Below are 18,026 nucleotides of genomic sequence, written 5' to 3' on the forward strand. Positions count from 1 at the left end.
CAGACTCTCACACAGAGACTCTCACACACAGACTCACACAGACTCTCACACAGAGACTCACACACAGAGACTCACCAGAGACTCACACACAGAGACTCACACAGAGACTCACACACAGAGACTCACACACAGAGACTCACACACAGACTCTCACACAGAGACTCTCACACACAGACTCACACAGAGACTCTCACACAGAGACTCACACAGAGACTCTCACAGAGACTCACACAGAGACTCTCACACAGAGACTCTCACACAGAGACTCACACACAGAGACTCACACAGAGACTCTCACACAGAGACTCACACACAGAGACTCACACAGAGACTCACACACAGAGACTCACACACAGAGACTCACACAGAGACTCCCACACAGAGACTCACACAGAGAGACCCACACACAGAGACTCACACACAGACTCTCACACAGAGACTCTCACACACAGACTCTCACACAGAGACTCTCACACAGAGACTCACACAGAGACTCACACAGAGACTCTCACACAGAGACTCACACAGAGACTCTCACAGAGACTCTCACAGAGACTCACACAGAGACTCTCACACAGAGACTCTCACACAGAGACTCACACACAGAGACTCACACAGAGACTCACACACAGAGACTCACACACAGAGACTCACACAGAGACTCCCACAGAGACTCACACAGAGACTCTCACACAGAGACTCTCACACAGAGACTCTCACACAGAGACTCACACACAGAGACTCACACAGAGACTCTCACACAGAGACTCACACACAGAGACTCACACAGAGACTCACACACAGAGACTCACACACAGAGACTCACACAGAGACTCCCACACAGAGACTCACACAGAGAGACCCACACACAGAGACTCACACACAGACTCTCACACAGAGACTCTCACACACAGACTCTCACACAGAGACTCTCACACAGAGACTCACACAGAGACTCACACAGAGACTCTCACACAGAGACTCACACAGAGACTCTCACAGAGACTCTCACAGAGACTCACACAGAGACTCTCACACAGAGACTCTCACACAGAGACTCACACACAGAGACTCACACAGAGACTCTCACACAGAGACTCACACACAGAGACTCACACACAGAGACTCACACAGAGACTCACACACAGAGACTCACACACAGAGACTCACACAGAGAGACCCACACACAGAGACTCACACAGAGACTCACACACAGACTCTCACACAGAGACTCTCACACACAGACTCGCACAGAGACTCACACACAGAGACTCACGCGCAGACACTCACGCACAGACTCTCACACAGAGACTCACACAGAGACTCACACAGAGACTCACACACAGACTCTCACACAGAGACTCTCACACAGAGACTCACACAGAGACTCTCACAGAGACTCACACAGAGACTCTCACACAGAGACTCTCACACAGAGACTCACACACAGAGACTCACACAGAGACTCACACAGAGACTCTCACACAGAGACTCACACAGAGACTCTCACACAGAGACTCTCACACAGAGACTCACACAGAGACTCACACAGAGACTCACACACAGAGACTCACACAGAGACTCTCACACAGAGACTCACACACAGAGACTCACACAGAGACTCTCACACAGAGACTCACACACAGAGACTCACACAGAGACTCTCACACAGAGACTCACACACAGAGACTCACACAGAGACTCTCACACAGAGACTCTCACACAGAGACTCACACAGAGACTCACACAGAGACTCACACACAGAGACTCCCTCACAGAGAGTCTCACACAGAGACTCACACACAGAGACCCACACAGAGACTCTCACACAGAGACTCCCACACAGAGACTCACACACAGAGACTCACACAGAGACTCACACACAGAGACTCTCACACAGAGACTCACACAGAGACTCTCACACAGAGACTCACACACAGAGACTCACACAGAGACTCTCACACAGAGACTCTCACACAGAGACTCACACAGAGACTCTCACACAGAGACTCACACAGAGAGACTCTCACACAGAGACTCACACAGAGACTCTCACACAGAGACTCACACAGAGACTCACACAGAGACTCACACAGAGACTCTCACACAGAGACTCACACAGAGACTCTTACACAGAGACTCACACAGAGACTCTCACACAGAGACTCACACAGAGACTCTTACACAGAGACTCACACAGAGACTCTCACACAGAGACTCACACAGAGACTCTTACACAGAGACTCACACAGAGACTCACACAAAGACTCACACACAGAGACTCACACAGAGACTCACACACAGAGACTCACACGGAGACTCACACAGAGACTCTTACACAGAGACTCACACAGAGACTCTCACACAGAGACTCACACAGAGACTCACACAGAGACTCACACAGAGACTCTTACACAGAGACTCACACAGAGACTCACACAGAGATTCACACAGAGACTCACACACAGAGACTCTCACAGAGACTCACACAGAGACTCACACAGAGACTCTCACAGAGACTCTTAAAGAAACTCTCACGGAGAGACCCCCAAGACTCTCGCTCACACGGAGACTTAGGAAGGGGAGCAGGAAGACATTATCTTCATTGACCGAATCAGCTTCTCATCAGAAGTGCATTTGCTGCATCATAACTCAGAGATATTGGAGAGGAGAAACAGGAATATTGGAGAGGAGAAACGGGAATATTGGAGAGGAGAAACGGGAATATTGGAGAGGAGAAACAGGAATATTGGAGAGGAGAAACAGGAATTTGATTGATCACAAACTCACATTCAGTTCTAGTTTGACTATGGGTCACAGGCTGTCATGTGTTTGACATGTTCTTTACGTGTGATTTGGTTATTCCGATTCTCTGGCTGGGGTTTTCCAGACGCAGTAGCGGTAGGTTTAATGGTGGGTGGGGGGTGGAGAGGGGGAAACAATGAGGCGGGAGCTGATAAAGCCGTCTCCCCTCTCCTGAGGTCACGCTGGCTGGAATGTCCTCTTCCACCCTTCATGCTGACAGAGGCCGGCATGAATCCCTTTTGCATCCAGTTAACGGGTTGCAGACAAAGCCCTGTCCAGAATTGCTCCCCCTTTCCCCCCCACTCCATCCATCATTCGCGCTGCCAGCAGGATATCACGCCAGTCCGGAACACATCCCCACCAATGTGACACCGACATGCCGGGGGTCACCCGGAGAAGGCCTCGGACAGCTTGCGGCAAGTGAAAGCTGGAGGCCCCCAGTGAGCACGGACCCTGGGACCCCGCGTGCAGCACTGGGCGTGTGGAGCATCAACCACGTGGTTCATCGCACTGCAGGCAGTCAGCTGCATGAGGTACCATTGGGCAGCGGTGGTCTGTGCTGGGAGGAGATGGATGAAGAGGTGGGGTGGGTGTGGAGGCCTAGAGGCGGGTAGGGGAGATTGGGGGGCGATAGGGAAAAGAGAGGGATGCTGACGAGGCGGTAGAATGGGTGAGGTGGTTCAGGGGGCAGGAAGGTGGGACAGGCTGTGGTGAAGTGCGGGCGGAGGGGGGAAGAGGGGAATGGAGTTCAGAGGGAGGGGTTTGTGGTGTCAACTGATGAGTCCTGGGGGGGCATATGGAAGGAGTTGTTGATAGGAAGGGATGGTGAGGGTTAACAGGGGCAGTGGATGCCGGTAGGGTAGGAGTGTGAGGGTCCTGCAATGATGGGCGGAGGGATGCTGAGGTTTGTTGAAGGGGGCACGGAGGTAAAACCAGATTCTGGGGGTAAGCAGGGTGAGGGGGGAATGTCTATCGTCACGGTAGTGGGCTCCTTGGGAAGGTAGGGGACATGGATATTCACCTGCACGGGATGGAGGTGATGGGGGAGGGTTGTAAGATGACTGTGAATAGGTCAAAGGTCTCACCAGGAGGGTCAATGCACCATGGCCGCTTGCAACTATCCAGAGCCTCGAGGTTGAGGTCTGAAGGTGCTGCACGGGAGCTGGGTCATCTGGGGTGGGGGGAGCGGAAGGTCAGCTCAACTGGACAACTGAAGGGGAACCCCAGAATGTAGTACTGACAATGTTAAGGTGTTTCAACAGAGAAGCATGTGAAGGGCAAAGGGTCAGGAGACTTCTTGCTCACAAGGGCCCTGGCCAAGATTCTTGCCTCCCTGCACATTCCTGATTCTGGGGGACATAGACTCAGCCTGGGGTGTCCCCCTGAAGATGCTCGGGATGGACGGGGAGCGCACAGGCTTAACCTCTACAAATCGCAAATAACCACATCCGACCTCATCAAAGTGCAAGTACAGTCTATTTACCAAAGTGTAAGAACATTAACAATTACAGTGAACCCGTGCAACCAAAGGTGAAACCGTGACTTCTTAATTGTTCGTTCTGTACCACTTCCTCTTGGTGCCATCCCACCATCGGCAGCCAGGGTGGGGGCTGCCTGCTGACCGGTTGGCCCTGTGGTCTTGGATGACCTTGGCTGGCGTCCTCTGGAGACCCGAGGCCTGGAGGGTCCTGCCTTACTTTGGCTGTCCTGACGTGGGGCGGCTGCTCCCTCTGTGGTCACAGAGGACCAGGCTGAAGGGGTCACAGGCAAAGGGGATTCCAAAGAGCTGGACACTCTCAGAATCCTGAGTGGAGGTCCCAGGGGTGTCCAACAGCCACTCCTCCTCCCTTTGGGTGTCCGAGGGCCCCTGCCTGACCTCTAGAGGAGGAAGGGCACCTGGAGGGAGGTCGAGGTGCCCTGTCCCTGTCCCACATGGCTACAGTGATGGAGTGAAGGTCTGTGCGCATTCCTGACAGAAACTGGGTGTTGAGCTGGACGAGGTTCTCCATTGCATTCGCCATCCTCCCCATGGAGACCTCCATTCAGGCACAAGCCAGAACCACGTCATCAGAGGGCAGGCTCCTCCACTTCATGTGCCACTCTGTTGAGATCCTTCACCACCTCTGCCTGATGTTCCCCCACCTCTCTCAGCATCTCCACCATCGCGGCAGGGCTGATCCCAGAGGCTCGTCATCTGACTTGCAGATGCCTCTTTCCCAGCAGCCCTCCGAGTGCCAGTGACCCTGCCGCCTCCTACTGCAGACATGTGTCTCTGCAATGACCACCAGAACGTGAGACGCTGCCTAAACTAGATCTAGTAGCCAACGAGGTGCGTATCTCTGTGCTGGTGGAGGCTGTAGCTGACTGCAGCGATGCCTCTACAAGTGCACTTTCTGCCTCCTCCCCCATGCCCTTGGTTGTCTGGGGGCTGGAGGTACTGCTGGACAGCGTTTCCTCTTCTGGCCTTCCCCTCTTCCTGCTGGTACCTGGAAGTGAGAGAGGAGATTGTGACTGACTGCATAAGCATCCAACCTGGAGGAAAGCGTGATCTTAGGTTTCTAAGTGACTACATTATGCATAGATCCTTACTGGATGGAGGCTGCCCAATGACCTCTCCATCTGTACAGGCCCGAAGTGGGTCCTCCGCAGCCAGCTCGTCTGCTCTCTCCTCAAACTCTGCCAGGGTTCTTAGTTCAGGTGCCCCCCCCCCCACCACCCCACCCCCCACCCACCCCATTTTCTCTCTCTCCCTCTCTCTCTCTCTCTCTCGCTTTCTCTCCTGTTGTGCTATAACTGTCCCTGCACAAAGAAAGAAGATGGTATTGAGAGAAATTGGGTTCCGTGTATCTTTCTCCTGCTTCCAGTCTTACAAATAACCCCCTGGATTGTGTGCCATCTGAGTGATGCACTGCAGGCTGTCCACAAGGAGGCAGTGCCCTCCAGAGTGGTGAGCCCATGCAGATAGAAGGATAAACCTCATGGAGGCATATCATTAGTGATGCTTGCTGGTAACCTCAACACCTCAACACCTAACCCTCTCCCTCTACATCCACACCGCCCCCCCTCCCCCCCACCACCACCAACCCCCAGCAGTATCTGAGCTCTCTGTGTGGAAGGGTCAGGGACCCACAGTGCCAGCCTGGATGGGCTGCAGTGGGGCTACGAGGCACCACATTGAGTAGCTGTTTTATGCATGGGCGGCACAGATGATGCCCTTGCCACCGAGGCCCATGTCCCCTCTACCATTCAGTGAGGTGAGTGTGAGCAGTTGAAGGGTCACTTACTCTGGCAGCGCCAATGAGGTCATTCACCCACTCCCGGTCCTGCAGGGCAGTCCTCCGGCGGAGGCCGTGGGCACTGACCATCCTGGCGTCTTCCTCCCGTGCAGAGTCGGTCACACAGCTTGGCCTTCTCCTTCCATCCTCAGGGTATAGGATGCCCCTCCTGGCCTCCGCTGCACTGAGCAGCACATCATGGGGAGCGTCGCTGGATCTGAGGGCCGGACGCCCTGGGGTCACTGGGCCACCTCCTCCTTCCACGGCGGGTTCACGGCAAAGGCGTTGATGTCAGGCCAGGCGTCTTTTAAATATGGCGCCAAGGTGTAACGGTGAGGTGTGTGACACCCAGCCCACTCGTCCGCGCAGTACACTGGGAAAACCCCCAACTGCATCATTAATGAGCCCAGTATTGTGCGACGTGGTGTGAGTTCCCACCAGGCTCGGTGGCTGGAAACACTGCTGGTTCCCCCCCACCACCCCCACCACAGGTCTTAGGCCCGGAATTGTGGATTCTCTGTCTATGAACAATTAGCAAAATCAGATCCTTCAGTCACTCTCCTGTGGGTGTGCTTGTGGGTAATCTGCAGAACAGTGGTGAGGTTTTACTTAATTTACTTAGGATCGTGCCCATTAACACATTTTTTATTCTTTCACGGGATGTGGGCATCGCTAGCAAGGCCAGCATTTGTTGCCCATCCCTAATTACCCCTTCGACTGAGTTCGGTCATTTCAGAGGGCAGTTAAGAGTCAACCACATTGCTGTGGGGTCTGGAGTCACATGTAGGCCAAACCAGGTAAGGACAGCAGATTTCCTTCCCTAAAGGGCATTAGTGAACCAGATGGGTTTTTACAACAATCGATGATAGTTTCATGGTCACCATTATTGAGATTAGCTTTTCATTCTAGATTTTATTAATGGTATTATTTTCCCCCAGCTGTTGTGGTGGGAGTTCAACCAATACGCCAAGAGCATTAGTCTGGGCCTCTGAATTCCTAGTCCAGTCACATTACCACTACACCACCATCTCCCACACTGTTCCCACAAGAATTCCCAGGGAGAACATTCCTTTAGCCAAGGGGCAGGTGGGTGCAAACATCATTATGGCCCATCTCTGGCACCCACCTGCCCTTTGCTGCCGAATTCACCCACTGTCTTTGACCATTTGGGGGCGGGGTTCCCTTAATGCACCCCCCTCAAATTCTAGAGATTACCCTTTTGATCTCCCCCCCAACCCCGATAAGGAGGACACTAACCCTAATCCTCAGACTGTGGACAGGACTCTCCTGGCCCAGGATGGTGGGCTGGGAGGCAAGGGAGCTGAGAAAATAGCATTTCTGATGCATTCCTTCCACTGGAGATGCTTCCCATTGGGGGGAGGGGAGACAACATGCAGGTTGTCAACTGAAGTAACTAAGGCCCCAGTTAGGGGTGATTTTTCTCCCCACTTGCTGGTATTTAATCAGTAGCAGGGCAAATCCCCCAGTGCATGGGGAGGCTCTCAACCTTCATGGAAGCAGCCTCACTGCAGCATTCTGAGGGGCTTTGGAGCCACATATCCCCTAATGAGGGGTCCTGGACAGGGAAGGTCATCCCCATTGTCCGAGTGACCCATATAGAGGGGTGTCGCCTCTGATCAGAGGGGCCTACCTGCTCAGCCCCATTCAGTGTGTATTTTTAACTTACCCCCTCCAAGGGCTTCTCCATGTCCTCTTGGTCTTTGATCTCCGTCAGCTCTGCCACAATTCCCAGTGGGGCTGCTGAGACTCCAGAGCTGCCAGGTCTCCCATTGGGCTGTCAGCACTGGGAGTCCGCAGGCCTTCCTTAATTGGATGACAAGCTCTGGGGTGGCCAGTCAGGAGGTCACTTCCGGGAAAATAGCTCTGCTGGCCTGGATTCCAGCAAGTGCAAACTCAAGACCCCCATTTGGTCCTGACTTGGACGTCCCACAGCCCCCAGGAATATTCAGCCCCATGTTTCTCTGAAGAGTATAGACCCAATTTTGAGCCTATCTTGGGACAAAGAGAGAGCTGCATTTATATAGCTCCTTTAATGACTATTGTATGTTGGTTGTGACTGGCTGGGAAATGATTGCTGGAACCTTGCTATGTTTAAACAATAACTGGTTTATTAGAACTATGCACAGATATACCTGACCAGGTGTTACGTTCTAAGCTAGAAGCATTCTCCCTCGCGACCCTTGGTCATGTGTCTCTTACATCATCGTGTGGGCGCTATTGTTTCCACAGCCCCGCACATTAACCCTTTCAACCCTGGTCACCCTAATACGACAATGACCATAGAACATCCTAAAGCAGTTTACAGTTAATGGCACATTTTTGAAGCATAGTCATGTTATAATGTAATAAAGGCGGTAGCCAATTTACACTCAGCAAGATCCCATGAACAGTGATGTGATAATGACCAGATAATCTGTGATTTAATTATGTTGGTTCTAAGGTAAATATTGTCTGAGACCCTGGGGATAACTTGCCTGCTCTCCTTCAAAATAGCGCCATGGGATCTTCTAAATCCAACTGACAAGGTTAATGGGTCTCATCTGAATGAGGGAACCTCCAACAGTGCAGCACTCCCTCAGTATTGCCAGCTTGGTTTATGGACTCCAGTTTCTGGGAGGGGGCTTACTATACAGGGTCCCATGTGGGGCTGCCTGTGGGCTCCTGGTGGCTGGGGGGAGGTCCCTTCTTCAAAGACATCAATCATCTCCCCCACGCGGGATCATCCGACACACTGACGTGTTTCACAACTGTACATAAGCGACGTGCACCTGGTGAGCTGCACTTCACTCGGGATTTCGAGGTTTGTTTGCCTACCTTGCTTCGGGCAGCACTCGCAGTCTCAGCACCAGGATTCACAGGCAGCACCACATCACTGTTAGGGAGGCTCACAGGCAGGTCTCTACCTACTGGACCAGCTGTAAGGCAGGGGCGGCTTTTCACTGACTGCAAGGCGAGGGCTGTACTGGGGAAGGGGGGTATCCCAGGGTATGTGTGGGAGTCACATGTTGATCTGTACAAGTGGCCTCAAGATGGTGAGGGCTGAGGAGGCATTCTCCAGAGGAGATGAGGCCAGATGGAGATGTGAGGGGTGTGTGAGAGAGTGAGTGGTGATGTCCCTTGAGCTGCCAGTGAGTGAGATGCCAGTGAATGTGTGATGGGCTTGTGAGTGTGTGAGTTTAGAGCGATGGGATGGTTGCCTTACCCTGGCAGCACGGATGAGATCATTCATTCTCTTTCTGCACTGGATGGCCGACCTCTTGGAGAGACCGTTGGCACTGACCACCACTGCCACCGCCTCCCAAGCCAGACGTTGCTGTACCTCCTGTGGCCAGAGTGGGGATAGAGGACATCACAATGGGCCCCCATGGCATCCAGGGATGCGTCATTAAGCCTGGGTGCTGCAGTCTTCTTGCCTTTTGGGGCCATGTCTTCTGTGCAGCAATTCTGGGCTGGAAGCACTGAGAGGTGTGAATATGGCTGCACTTTAAATATGGTGCCCGGTGTGAGGAAGTAGCGAGGTGACGGTATGGCGGGTGAATCAGAGGCTGCCCGCCAGCGAGATGGCGTGTTTCTTGTGCCTGCTTAATTAATGAGGTGGGAAGGGGATGATACGGCTCAGAAACCTACCCTGTGGCCAGTGGGTAAACTGTCTTTTCTCCCGACCACTACTGCACTTAGTGCAAATCTGGGACGATTCCGCCCATTAGATCTCACCTCCCACCAAGGGTCTGGCCGTGAGGTTGTCTGAAGTGCTGCATAATGTCTGGCTCGTCTGTACTGAGCAAGCTAAATAATTGAGGTAAACCTTGCACTGCCAAAGATCACTCATAAGTATTCATAACCTGCTCTCACTGAGTGATAAACTCTGATTAGAGAATCCGAAGATTTGTTCAGGCGCCAATAACTGCCAGCTCCGACTTTCAATTAAGTCCACGAGGTTCTGACTAAAGATGGACATTTTCCTGATGCTTGGCCAGTTTTGATGGAACAGTACAAAGGATTTCTTTTCATCCTTTGATCAGTCTCTCTGGCAACATTTGTTCTCCTTTCCTCAGACCAACATCAGTGCATTTATCAAAGGCAGTCAGAGAGCTGTGTCACCGCTGTATCATGTCAGTATGTGTATCACTGTTTTAATTACATCGCTCACATTGGCCTCAGACGCTATGTTGTTCCCACCTTGGTTTTATCATTAGTGAGACACTTTGTACAGACGGAGGCAGAGATTGTACTGGGGTGTGCAAAGGGTAAATAGAGAGAGAAATAGGGAGAGTCAGAATTTGAGAGAGGACCAGAGTCCACTGTCTGAAATATTGGGCATTGTTTAAGGTATAAGCCATGGTCAAGTGAGTATCACTATCACCTCTAGTCTGAAGGTGTCAGTCCAGAGACTTGAGCACAAAATCTAGGCTGGCACATCACTGCAGTACTGACCAGTACATCAATGACCTTCTTCCATCATAAGGTCAGAAGTGGGGATAGTGGGGGATTTAGTGATAGTATTGCCATTGAATGTCAAGTGGCGATTATGAGACTCTCTCTTATTGGAGATGGTCATTGCCTGGCACTTGTGTGGCATGAATGTTACTTGCCACTTGTCAGCCCAAGCCTGGATATTGCCCAGGTCTTGCTGCATTTGGACATGGACTGCTTCTGTATCTGAGGAGCCATGAATGGTGCTGAACATTGTGCAATCATCAGTGAACATCCCCACTTCTGACCTTATGATGGAAGGAAGGTCATTAATGAAGCAGCTGAAGATGGTTGGGCCAAGGACACTACCCTGAGGAACTCCTACAGTGATGTCCTTGAGCTGAGATGACTGACCTCCAATAACCACAACCATCTTCCTTTGTGCTAAGTATCACTCCAACCAGGGGGGAGTTTTCCCCCGATTCCTATTGACTCCAGTTTTTCTAGGGCTCCTTGGCACCACACTCGGTCAAATATGGCCTTGATGTCAAGGGCAGTCACTCTCACCTCAGCTCTGGAGTTCAGCTTTTTTGTCCATGTTTGAACCAAGGCTGTAATGAGGTCAGGAGCTGAGTGGCCCTGGCAGAACCCAAACTGGGCATCAGCGAGCAGGTTATTGCTAAGCAAGTGCCGCTTGATAGCACTGCTGATGACCCCTTCCATTACTTTACTGATGATGGAGAGAGTAGACTGATGGGGCGGTAATTTGCCGGGTTGGATTTATCCTGCTTTTTGTGGACAGGACATACCTGGGCAATTTTCCACATAGCCGTGTAGATGCCAGTGTTGCCAGTCTTTCCACCTTAGCTTGATATATTTAGCAATGGATTTGATCCCTCTGGAATAAGATTAGACAGTGTTGGAAATCTGCAGAAAATCTATCCCCCCAAAGGGAATGGTCAGATTAATATTTCAATGCAGCCTGTTCATCAACACTGAAAAATGAATGAAACCTAAAATATTAACCTAAATACTGACGTAAGACTAGGGTCCATGAATATAACATGACCCAGCAATAAATCCATGAAGAAATTGAAGAGAAACTCCCTTACCCAGAGAGTGGTGAGAATGTGGAACTCCCTATCACAGGGCGTGGTTGAGGTGAATAGCACCAATGCACTTAAGGGGAAGCTGGCTAAACACATGGGCGTGAATCTTCAGCTCGACGAGCAGGGGCGGGGCCCACTCGCCGACGCGTAAAATGACGCACGGTGATGTCGGGCGGGCGTCCCAACGTCACTGCACGTCACTGCACGTCATTCCGATTTTCAGTTTGGCGGGCACGCAGCCCAGTATTAAGGCCATTTCGATATTAATTAAACTAATAAACTGAGCTGCCCGTCCAACCTTAAGGTTGGCGGGGGTGCAGGCGAAGAGCCCAGGCGGCCTTCGCATTTTTCATGGAACCTCATCCACGGGCGGGGCGGGGTTTCATGAAGTGTTTATAAATTCGATAAATTTTTTCATTAATGTTCATTGACATTTCCCAGCTCGTGTTGACACTGACACATGAGGGGACATGTCTTAAATTTTTTTCCTTTCTTTATTAAAATTTTGGGAACTTAAACTAATCTCTCTGGGGCAGCTCCGTGTCTCCAGGAGATTTCTGTGCTCTTTCGCGCACATACATGAAAGAACACAGGCCCCGAGGCCCCGACTCAGGGAACCCCCATCCAACCCCGCCCGCACAGGGAGCACTCAGCGCTCCCGGGTGCACACCACACTGGGCGGGCCTTAGTTGGCCCCCCCCACGTAAAATGGCGGCACGCAACCCATCCCCGCCCATAACCCCCTCCCCCCAACCCCGACGGTGGGGAAATTCTCCCCATGAGGGAGTAAGGAATAAAAAAAGAACTTATAAGCATTTATATAGCACCTTTCACAACCTCGGGGTGTCCGAAAGTGATTTACAGCCAATTTTGAAGCATGATCACTGCTGTAATGTAGGAAATCGAAGGCTATGTTGATCGGGTTAGATAGCGAAGGGGGAAGGAAGCTCTTGTACAGCGTAAACACCAGTGCAGATACGTTCATCCGAATAAAACAGGGTCTAGACTTTCTGCACAATTGTGCTGGTCTTCTTTAGCTCATCTTACCCAAGATCAATCAAACCATGCGAACGTTTGTGCATCTGTTAAGTGCACATCCAGTTTCCATAACCTTTTGCACTACTTTAAAAACACATTGTGTTAGAAGCTGGGCCGGCCAACAAAACTGGCCACACGCCCAGATAAAAATTGATCACTAAACTGAACTAACGTTAATCGAGCCTGCTTACAGCCCTCAGAGAAGCTTCTTAAAATTAAGCTTTTTTTTTTAAGGTACGAAGATATTACATTTTTTAGTGCATTAAGAGGCTGACTACTGTCCGCCAATGTCACATGAAATTGGTTCTGTGCACTTTTTCTAAAGTCGATCTTCAGTTATTTCAAATCAAGTTATTCACAGCTGGTGGTCCAGACACTCATCAAAATGTATATTTTTGTGATAAACCTGTTTTCAGCTGCATTGATCAAACTGCACCAGGTTACTGATCTTATATTTTAATGCATTTTTTTTATTAAATTACATTCTAAACCTCTGCCGATTTATGGCAGATTTTTAAAATTCTTTTGTGTGAGGTGAGAGTGGCTATCAAGGGCAGCATTTATTGCCCATCCCTAATTGCCCTTGAGAAGATGGCTTGATATATGTAAATTAATTTCAGTGGAGACTGGAAAACAACATTTCTCAAACCCAGTGCGATTTTGAATGCAGTTTTACACCCAAAGCAGAAGCTCTTGGCCAATCTGCATTTCTGTTTTTTTTCTGCTTTCTGGTGTGGTCTGACCTCTTGCTGAGCATTTTTAAAGTTTGACCCTTTTCAAATCAGGTTTCCAACATTCTCATTGAGGGTCTGTGTGGAATTGTGAAGATGTGAAGATGATCATACTGAATATCTGATGAATATCTTGCGCCCACCAGCTCCTGAAGCGTCTGCAGCTCCTGCTGGACCGAGAGCCCCTTTGGCTTGTTTCTCAAACTCCTCAGTTCAGGCCCTGTCACATTTGGTTCCTTCAACCTTGGGCTACTCCCATCAGCAACAAAGAAAATACATCCAAATCTGACCACTCGCTGCATGATTACCGGCACCTCACCCTCATGCTCCTGCACGTGGAATCAACCAGCTGAGGGTCAGGGAGGGAGGGGTCGTAAGCCTTAACCGTTTACTTTCCAGAGTGGGAGAAGATAGACTGACTCTGGCCCACCAGACTAGGAAAAGGGATTTCTTTTCAAGGTTACTCTCAACTCCAGGAACAGGAACACAAATAGATGGTCTCCAGCACATATCCTCTTAAAGGAGAAGAAACCTCATTGTGTGCGCGCAGGGGTTTGGGGAGGAGGGTTTCTGTACACAGGGGTGCACAGGAGTGTTGGGGGGTGGTGAGGAAGGAGGATTTCTGTATAAATTCTGTATCCTTTTCATAGAAGAAAACAGTTTGTGTTTTGGGAGGGTCAATGCCCATGATTAAAATCAGCAGCACATTTTCCAGTTACCCCACCCCACTCCCACCCAGAGCATGGTGCTGAGGGACCTCTGAAGTTAACAGAACACTCTGGGGGGCTTATTGCAAAAACAAGCAGTCAATTTATCTTCACTCTTATGTGACCCGAGCTGAAGTTCACATTTCAGCCCCCGTCCTTCTCATGGAGATATTTTAGAAACTGCTTCCGTCTGGATAAGGGCATGACAACCCACAGGGAGTTTGTCTCTCCTGCAGGTTACAATGCCAAATGTTACACCTTTCATTTTGATAGTCTTCAGTCACTTAATTATTCCCTCATTAATTATGCAGGCCTCCTCAGCTATTAACCTCGAATATTGAGCAGCCTGGGAAGATTATTGGCTTCCTCTGTTTGATGATGGGACATTGATGCTCAGTATAGGGTTAATTAGGGTTTCAACGACCTTTCCATTATAGGAACAGAATGATTGATAATTACACAGAACTGGATGGAAATACTTTGTGAACAAGTTCAGATTTGATATTTGTAGTTGCTTTTCTATCTGTGCGCAGGTCAGGCAATTGAAGCATAAGTAATAGTTTTGACTGGAGGCAGTATAAAGCCTCACGCGTTACCATGTGACCTAGCATTCACATTTTCAGTCCACATGACTCCAAACCCTGCTAAAAGGCCAGGTTTTGACACTGGAATTTTTCAAGTTTTTATGCATTGTATCTTACCAGTGAAAAGTGCAAAATTAATTTCCTTAATCAGTCCTTAGAGTGCTCATCTCTCAATTATGAATAAATACCCATAGTTACTTGTGGTGATAAATAAGGTCCAGAAGGAAGAAAATATGGGCCAAGTGGCACTGGAAAAGTAATGGTATGTTAATGTCACACGTCATTTTTAATAGTCAGTGATTTCAGGACATTAAATGATACGCTGTGGTTTGTGGATTTCCAGAGCTCGATTCACGCCACCCCAACTTTAACTTCCCACGAACGGCATCTCACCCACAACCTCCCCATTGTTAATAATTTGCTGGATTTGCACATTAAGCACACACCAGAGGGAATACAGCACTGTCAGAGAAGCCATCTTTCAGGTGAGACCTCAAAGTGGGCTCATCATTAACAGTGTAAATAGCTTTTTAACAACATCAGGATTTTTTTAACAATGGAATGAATCTCTCTGGCCCAGAAAGGAAACAATTTAAACTGTTCAATCTCATTCCTACAGCTAGTAAATTCTCATAAATTTTAAGATTTTACTTTTTTTTCTTTCTCTTGGTTTCCCTCTTCTCTCTCTTCGTTCTTTCCCTCTATTTATTTCTCTTTATGTGTCTGATTTGACTCTAATTCGCCGGATTTCCTTCTTCATCTTTCCTGTATCTTTCTCAATTCCTAAATCTGATTGGTTAAGGAGATAGGCTGTTGGTCCCATCATTCACTGATGCCAGATGCCTGTGGCCTTTGACACCCCATTACCAGCTCCTACTCCCAACAGCTGCACCACAAAAAGATTTTGAGTTGAACGGTACAGTGAAAAGGTATAATGGGGCAGAGAGATGTCCCACTCCAGAAAGATCTGGGGCCAATACTGTACAGTTAGCTCCATTCAAAAATACAGCCTTTGAGCAGATTTACCATCTATTGTAGATGGAAAATATGGCAGGCTATGAATCAGGCATTTTACAGTCAAGTAAGTACTTTTTAAAATATAGTCACTGTTTAAATGTCGGAAACGCTCTAGCCAATTGGTGCACAGTGAAATCTCACAAGTAATAATGAGATAAATGACTGTGCAATAAACTTGGAATGCAGGGCTGGTTTCTTGTAAGTAAACTTTATTTACAGAGATCCTGAAGAAGCTACATGCTTGTTCCAAGACCAAGGTTAGAAACACTCCACCTCTAAGATTCCCCACGCTTAGGGCTGATTCGTCTGTATGGTCACATGATCCCCATAACAGTATGATAGGTTTAACTTACAATTACTACAGGGCTGTTTTAGTGATGTTGGTTGAGGTACATCCCAGAGTGTTGAAAGAGGTGGCTGCAGAGATCGTACATGCATTGGTGATCATCTTTCACTTCTGGAATGCTTCCTGCAGATTGGAAGGTGGCAAATGTAACCCCGCTGTTTAAGAAAGGAGGGAGAGACAAAATGGAGAACCACGGACCTGTTAGTCTGACTTCAATAATAGAGAAAATGCTGGAATCTATAATAAAGGATGCGATAACTGAACACTTAGAAAATAATGGTAGGGTTGGGCATAGTCAACATGGTTTTGTGAAAGGGAAATCATATTTGACAAACCTGTTGGATTTTTTTCCGTAACATCCACAAACATTCACTCCCTCCACCATCGACGCACAGTAGCAGCAGTGTGTACCATTTACAAGATGCACTGCAGGAATTCACCAATGCTCATTAGACAGCACCTTCCAAACCCATGACCACTACCCTCTAGAAGGACAAAGGCAGCAGATAGATGGGAACACCACCATCTGGAAGTTCCCCCCCAAGTCACTCACCATCCTTGGAAATACAACACCGTTTCTTCACTGTCGCTGGGTCAAAATCCTGGAACTCCCTCCCTAACAGCACTGTGGGTGTACCTACACCACATGGACTGCAGCGGTTCAAGAAGGCAGCTCAACACCACCTTCTCAAGGGAAACTAGGGATGGACAATAGATGCTGGCCCAGCCAGTGACACCCACATCCCATGAATGAATAAAACAAAACTAGCAGAATAGATAAGAGGGAACTGGTGGATGTGAGATATTTAGATTTTCAGAAAGCTTTTGTTAAGATCACACACAAGAGATTAGTAAACAAAATTAGAGCACATGGGATTGGAGGGAATATACTGGCATGGATTGGGAACTGGTTAATGGACAAAAAACAGAGTAGGAAAAAATGGGTCATTTTCAGGCTGGCAGGCTGTGGCTAGTGGGGTACCGCAAGGATCAGTGCTTGGGCTCCAGTTGTTCACAATCTATCAATGATTTGGATGTGAGGTTTAAATGTAATATTTACAATTTGTAGATGACACAAAACTAGGTGGAAATGTGAGTTGTGAGGAGGATGCAAGGATGCTTCAAGGGGATTTGGAGAGGCTAAGCGAGTGGACAAAAATTTGGCAGACGGAATACAATGTGGAGAAATGTGAGGTTATCCACTTTGGTAGGAAAGGCAGAAATACAGAATATTACTTACAGGTGAGGGGCTGGGAACTGTTGAACTTCAAAAGGACTTGGGTGTCCCTGTTCATGAGTCACTGAAATCAAACATGCAGGTACAGCAAGCAGTTAAGAAGGCAAACGGTACGTTGGTCTTTATTACAAGAGGATTGAAGTATAGGAGTAAAGATGTCATACTGAAATTGTACAGAACTCTAGGTGAGAGCACCTGGGCAGAATTTTGCCCTTGGCGGGCAGGCTTGACTGAGGCGGTCAGGAAGTCAACTGCTGCCCGCGATCGGCGCCAGACAGCGATTTCACGTTGGCGGCCAATTAAGGCCTGCCCAGCGTGAAACGCGAGAGGCAGCGCTGAGCGCTGCCTGTGGAGGGGAGAGGGGACCGTGGGGGGAGGTGGGGGTGGGGGTGGGTGGGGGAGGAGGGTGAGCAGGCCGAGTGCAAACTTGGCGCATGCACATGAGTGAACGCTTCATAGTTTCCCAGAGGCCCGAAGCTCTGTCACGTGAGCAGGGACATGTTATTAATGAAAAATTAAAGTTTTTATTTTATTTTTATTTGCTTTTGGAAACCTCATCCCGCCCGTGGATGAGGTTTCCAAAAAACCATTAGGTTGGATGGGCAGCGAAAAATTTAAGTTAATTGATTATGTAATGGTCTTAACGGGCCTTTTAATTGTTGGCGGGAGCACTGCTGACTCTGACACGCACCCGCTGGCTGAACAATCGCACAACTGCTCGTTGGCGTCGACACGCTCGGCTA

The 18,026-nt window shown here is 49.2% G+C and overlaps 1 protein-coding gene across 4 annotated transcripts in view; it reads left to right on the forward strand.

The window, feature by feature from the left end:
• The window catches only part of LOC144696397 (synaptotagmin-A), a 518,026-nt gene that overhangs the window by 334,017 nt on the left and 165,983 nt on the right, over positions 1 to 18,026 (forward strand). The window contains exon 1 of one of the 4 annotated variants that reach the window (XM_078567637.1): positions 15,027 to 15,168. The exons of the other annotated variants lie outside the window; for them this stretch is intronic. The gene's annotated coding sequence lies outside the window, so the exon portion shown is untranslated. Of the gene's footprint in view, positions 1 to 15,026; positions 15,169 to 18,026 lie in introns of those variants that run through there. 4 annotated transcript variants of the gene reach the window in all.

This window comes from Cetorhinus maximus, chromosome 22 (assembly GCF_964194155.1).
Source record: "Cetorhinus maximus chromosome 22, sCetMax3.hap1.1, whole genome shotgun sequence".
Classification (NCBI taxonomy): Eukaryota; Metazoa; Chordata; class Chondrichthyes; order Lamniformes; family Cetorhinidae; genus Cetorhinus; species Cetorhinus maximus.